Raw genomic sequence first — 6,000 nt, 5'->3', positions numbered from 1 at the left:
TAAGCTAGTCTGAGTAGCAGAAGTATAGATGTGATTCTTTCTGTGAAGTAATTTCTCCTGCTTTTGTTTTACTCTATTTTTCTGCAAACCGTAGGGAAAAGAAAAACAGGTAAAAGTTCTGAAAACTCTTCCTATCATAGAATCATTCTATGTCTGTATGCTTCCTAAAATAGAAAATAATTGCAAGAGGCAATAGAAAAATGATGAATAGAAAAGGAGATATGTTTGATCACTCTCCTCTTATGGCTGTTAAAAGCATCACATATTTCTCCCTGATGGCCTAGCTTCGCAGCTCATTCTTCTACCTGTGACAGCTCCTTTAAGCCGTTAATTCCATTTTTATTACAGTTTCTGAATTTCTGCAGGCCTTTAGCATTTATTTCATGAACAACATTAAACCGAGATGGACTAGGCTACATCTCTAAGGAAATTCCAATTGCTGAACAAAGCAGTTTTAGTAGCTCCTTCTGTACCAGAGCTGATCCTGCATCCCCTGCTCAGGTTTAGCTGCAGGACAGCTAATGATGCCATCTCCCACAGGAAATGGCCAGTGACCCATCTGCTTTAGCTTCCAGTAGTCTGATGAACTTGTTCAGTGTCTCTGATTCGCATCCAACTTGTTTAGTCAGCTGATAGACTGCACTGAATATGTTCAGTTACAAACCTTTTTTCTCTGTTGAACTAGACTTAAGAGTCAGAGTTTAAAGTGATTTTAAGAGACTTTGTGAAGAGTTAATTTAGACTGTGCCTACACTCCCTCTGGTAGAGCGGGCACTCATCAGAAATCCAAGCCCTACTAAAATGAACATTTAAGTTTATAACATTTATCTGAGTTTTCCTAAAAACCATGTAAGCTTAGTAGGCTACTGAACAGAAGGAAGACCAGTATTTGTGACTGTCTTGTGTGAGTGGCTCAAACAATTAGGTACAACCTGGGATACTTCCCATATTTTGCCCAGGAGTAAAATAGGTGCCAACTCTCTGAACTGCTGTAGAGCTTACACATGATCTAGGTATCTGCTTGCTCAGAAATGCCAAGTGCAGCAGTTAGGGAAAACCACCAGCAGATATTTGGACACCCTGGGAACCAGCAGAAGCCAGTGCCCATTGCAGCTATAGTCACATCTATGGTTAGATATTGCACATAGGTATCCAAAGTATGCCTAAAGGCTTGGGTGGATCTAAATGCTGGCTCCTAATCTTGCTCAGAGGGCAATGTCATCTAAGAAAATTGTGTTCTCAGGACCTCCTGAACATACCTGGCACACCACTGACAACTGGAGCTTCATTTCATACAACGGTTTGGGTTGGAAGAGACCTCTGGAGATCACCTAGTTCAATCCCCCTGCCAAGGCAGGGCCACCTAGAGCAGGTTACATAGGAATGTGTCCAGGCAGGTTTTGAATGTCTCCAGAGAGGGAGACTCCACAACCTCCCTGATTAGCCTGTTCAGTGCTCTGACACCCTCAATGTAAAGTTGTTCTTCCTCGTGTTGAGGTGAAATTCCCTGAGATTTAGTTTATGGCTATTGCCCCTCCTCCTGTCACTGGGCACCACTGAAGAGAGTCTGGCACCATCCTCCTGGCACCTGCCTTTGAGACATTCATCCGCATTAATGAGATCCCCTCTCAGTCTCCTGTTCTCTAGACTAAATAGGCCCAGCTCCTGCAATCTCTCCTCGTAAGAGAGATGCTCCAACCCTCTGATCATCCTTGAGGCTGTCTGCTGGACCGTCTCCAGTAGCTCCTTGTCTTTCTTGTACTGAGGAGCCCAGAGCTGGACATAGTACTCCAGATGTGACCACATGAGGGCCAAGTAGAGGGCCTCTTCCTGCTGGCCACACTCTTCCCAGTGTACCTGAGGATACTATTGTCCCTCCTGGCCGCAAGGATCCACTGCCGGCTCATGGGAACTTATGGGAGTACTCACGAGAACTCCCATAGTATTGGTCCCATATTGTCACAGATGTACAGAGAGTTTCAAGGTCCCATTCAGGGGCAAAATAAACCATATTGCTTTTGCACTACCACAGCACTCTACAGATCTGCCTCCACCTATTGCATGGAGTTCTGTAGGACTCTAGAATAGTATAAATGTACCTATTTAAAGAGCTAGACAGGGGTATTAAAATCTCATGGCTGTAATACTGTAAAGCATTATTTATTCCTTTTCTCTTTTAAAAGATTTCTATGTGGGTACAGCACAGTGTTTTGTAAAGCTACCCTTTCTCAATAGTAACCTAACTCTGCTGAACCTTTCTCAGCCTACAAATTTGTACATATTACCTGCAGTTAGCTGTGCTTTGTGCATGTGTTGCATTAGCACATTTAGAAGTGGACTTGAAGAATATTGCTCCAAGTCCATTCTTGCATCTGTGATACTAGGTATAGCTCCATGTCCATGATAGCCTAAAGACAGCATTCCCAGATTTCTTTTGAAAATAATATTTAAAAATCTTAACCTTCCTGATACATTGAGTTTTTGGAGTCTGTAGCAGGACTCTTGTCAGTCATCATTTATTTTCTAGAATGTATTTTGCAAGGAAACAGTCCTAAAGACAGATGGACTCTTGTCCCATTAAGAGAATCTGTGGATCAGAATTTAAGTGTGAACCTAATTGCTAATGAAATTAATCTTAGTTTTAAAAACACAGAAAGGCAAATTGTGCTGCTGTACTGCAGCATGTGCAAGATGCCTGCTAAATTCACAATCTTTAATCAGCAGATGAGTGTTCACTCCAACCTCTCTCGTTAGGTTTACCTAAAAGTCAACTTGCTAAGCTGCACTGTTTATAAAGTTTCAAATCCTCCTTCTGGGTTGAAACTGAAAATAACCTGTTATATTTTAGTATTCTACAACATAGCACGTTCTTCTTGAAGTCAAAAATAGGAGAGGGTACAGAGATGACTATTTCTAATTTGATCACAACAGTGGGTTGCACTGACGGCAGACATAAAAAAGGCCCATTGTAGAAGGCAACATAGTTGTATTAAACCTAATTTATGTCTTTTGTAATACACTTGGAATAGAAAAAAAGATGCATTCTTTATACAAATTTCAAATTTGTACTTTAAAAATAGGGAAACTCACTATTTCAAAGCAAGACCTTACACTGCTTCAGCTTATCTCCCATTTCATTTTGGGATCAATGGGATGTCTGTTTTTTTTTCACTTGCTGTAGCTAGAAACCAAGTTTTTCAATGTTCTTCCAAATACTGAAGTACGAATTCTCCCTCTGGTCTCAGTCTCTTGCATCAGATAACTTTACTTGAACTATATCTAGCTGATTTTCACACCTACATTTAATCATGTTACCTAGGTGAGAAACCATTACTTTGTTCCTCTTTTGTAAAACCTTTCTTCCACTGGTTTCTTTATGGAAAGAAAGATTGAGAAAGGTTGGAGCCAAGGTATAATTCTGATGAAACAGAAATATTTGACTTTGGTAGCAGCTGAATGTAAATGTTTCCCTGGAAGACAGTTGATCTTCTAATGCCTTTTATTGAAACTAAGAAGAAAAGCATGTTTTGAATTTCAACTATACAACCATAACTTCTTCGAGATGTTTAAAACGCTCATGCTATGCACTGCAATATTGTATCTTTAATTCATTGTACTTTGTTTCTGAAGCTTAGCTTCCAACCACAAAATTTTCCAATCAAATTATTCAGTAGAATGATAATTAAAATAAAATGCTATTGCCTCTAGTCATAGTTCTTCTTCATTTCATTCTTCTGAAATTTTTCTATTCATATACTGGAAAGATACAAAATTATAGAGGAGTGAAGCAGGGTAGGAAGGGACAGAGGGCCCATGATTTCTTGTTTCTGAATGTGATTTCTTCCCTTTGTCTACAAATCTATGTAAATTTGTGTTTTTATAAAATTATAAAAGTAGTAGTTTAACATATTGCCAATTCACTACAGTTTGGCCATAAAAGGGAAACACTGGCAATGTCAGTACCAATAAGGACCTTCAGTAACAACAGTAAGCATTTCCAATTTGGGGGCAAAATGTACTCACAAGCATATAAAATGTAAAGCTCCTCTCTGCTTGTTGAAAAGGTAAGCCAATAAACATTAATTCCTAGCCAAATTTGCTACCCTGCCCTTAGGCAAAATCATGTTGAATGGTGTTGAGGGTCACAGAATAGTAGGTACATGTGCAGTAGCAATTCTATCCATACAACTAGATCAAAGTCCATTAATTTCTCCTTCCTGCAGCCGTAAATGCCACAGAAGCTTTGGCAACACTGTAAAGTCAGTAAAGCAGGTGAGCAGTACAGACTCCTGATATGCCATCATTTTGCCCTAAATCCTCTGGCACATGAGTCTATTAAATGAAAATAATTCTGTAGCTACAATACTGTCAACAGTGAAGTTTCACTCATTACTAAAGTGCTTTTAAATTGGTACATGACAGGCATTCTGTATGTGGTCATCTACATTCAAAAATATAATAACCTTTAGCACAAACCTGTTTATTTTTTCTGTACATGTAAGTTTCTACCTTACACAAACAGAAAATTTACATTTAGAGGATGAAACACATTTCACTCACAGGGTGTTGTAGATTTGTCAGACTTCTCTTTTGGCTGTATTTAAGAAGTTTGTTTAATGTTAAGTTTGGTTTTGAATACTCAAACTGAGTATTCAAAACACCTATGTTATACCTTTGAAATAAGAAAACAGTGAGATAAAGTTATTTAACCATGTTTTAACAAGAATAATTTCATAAATCTATTTGAAATTGAAGCCACATGAACCAGAGAGCTGTTCCCAGAACTCATATGACATCTCTGGGCTGTTGTCACTGTGACTGAGGTACAGTGCAGATAAACTTAAGTTATCTTCCCTGGCACGGCTCGGAGATCTCCAGTTGTTTGATCGCAACACTCTGCATCTCTGTGCACACTGCAGATCTTGTGAAAGTGGGGAGAAAAGCAATGCTGGTGCTTTGCCAGCAGTATGCTCTCCACTGCCATGCAGTGCTGCTGTAATAGTGCCAACTCTACTGTTAGCAATGGAAGAGCAGAAGAAAGTTACATGGGATTTTCTATGTCTTTGCATACTGCTGCTCTAAAATTTCAGTTAATATCACTTGAACACATTCTGTCTGTTGGTGGGACATAAAGCATTGATTTCAAAGGACACACCTGTGAAGCTCTTGTTCATGCTAATGAGAACTTGCAAAATTCAATTCAATGGAGTGATGTAAAAAGTCCTAAAACCAAATTAGCAGTGTTAAATAAAGCAACCATGTAAGCCAGCCACTGCTAACAAACGATGGTTTTATGCCCAGAAATTCTATTTATTCCCGACCATATTTTACTGGCACTATGCTGTTCTGTAAAACCACGATCGCTTCCTTGTTTACAAAATGTGTTGCACATTGCATGGAAATATTTCCAGTTGAAACCCCAGAGCTAACTCAGCAAACCCAAAGTAACTTGGGGCTTTCTGAACTGCAAAAATTTCAGCCCACAAATTAAATCTATTAAAGTTGGTTAAATCTAGTCCTGCTTTGTTCATATTTGAAATGGCTCTTGTAATGTTTTTCCTTTCAAATGAGCTACCAGACACTGGTGTATGACATTTCCATAACACATAGGTGCTCAGGAAACTCTTGCTGGGAGCATCACTTACCAATTCCTTTCTCCAGACGAAACCTATCAGAAGCCGATTGCCTCTGGGGATCACATGTAGCTGGGGACAGCCAACATGCATTTGCTCCTGATGGCCAGCGTGACATCTCCAACAAATAAATGCTCAAGAGAGGAATAGGAGTTCACTGGTCCTGTGTCTCCTCTGGACTCTTTTTACAGTTGGGGAACATTCTGCCATTAAATGATTTCCTCTTCCTAGCAGCCACCAGAACACTATCAAGGGTTATGTCGATGTAAAAAAAGTGCCAACAGTTTTTGGATATTCAAGTCTTCTTAAAAAACAAAGCCCTCTGTGAAGCACGTTAGGCATCTGCATAAGGAAACATCCAAACCCT

The sequence above is a fragment of the Lathamus discolor genome, chromosome 4 (genome assembly GCF_037157495.1).
Source record: "Lathamus discolor isolate bLatDis1 chromosome 4, bLatDis1.hap1, whole genome shotgun sequence".
Classification (NCBI taxonomy): Eukaryota; Metazoa; Chordata; class Aves; order Psittaciformes; family Psittacidae; genus Lathamus; species Lathamus discolor.
The sequence above is the reverse complement of the archived record's forward strand: the minus strand, read 5'-3'. Positions refer to the sequence as shown.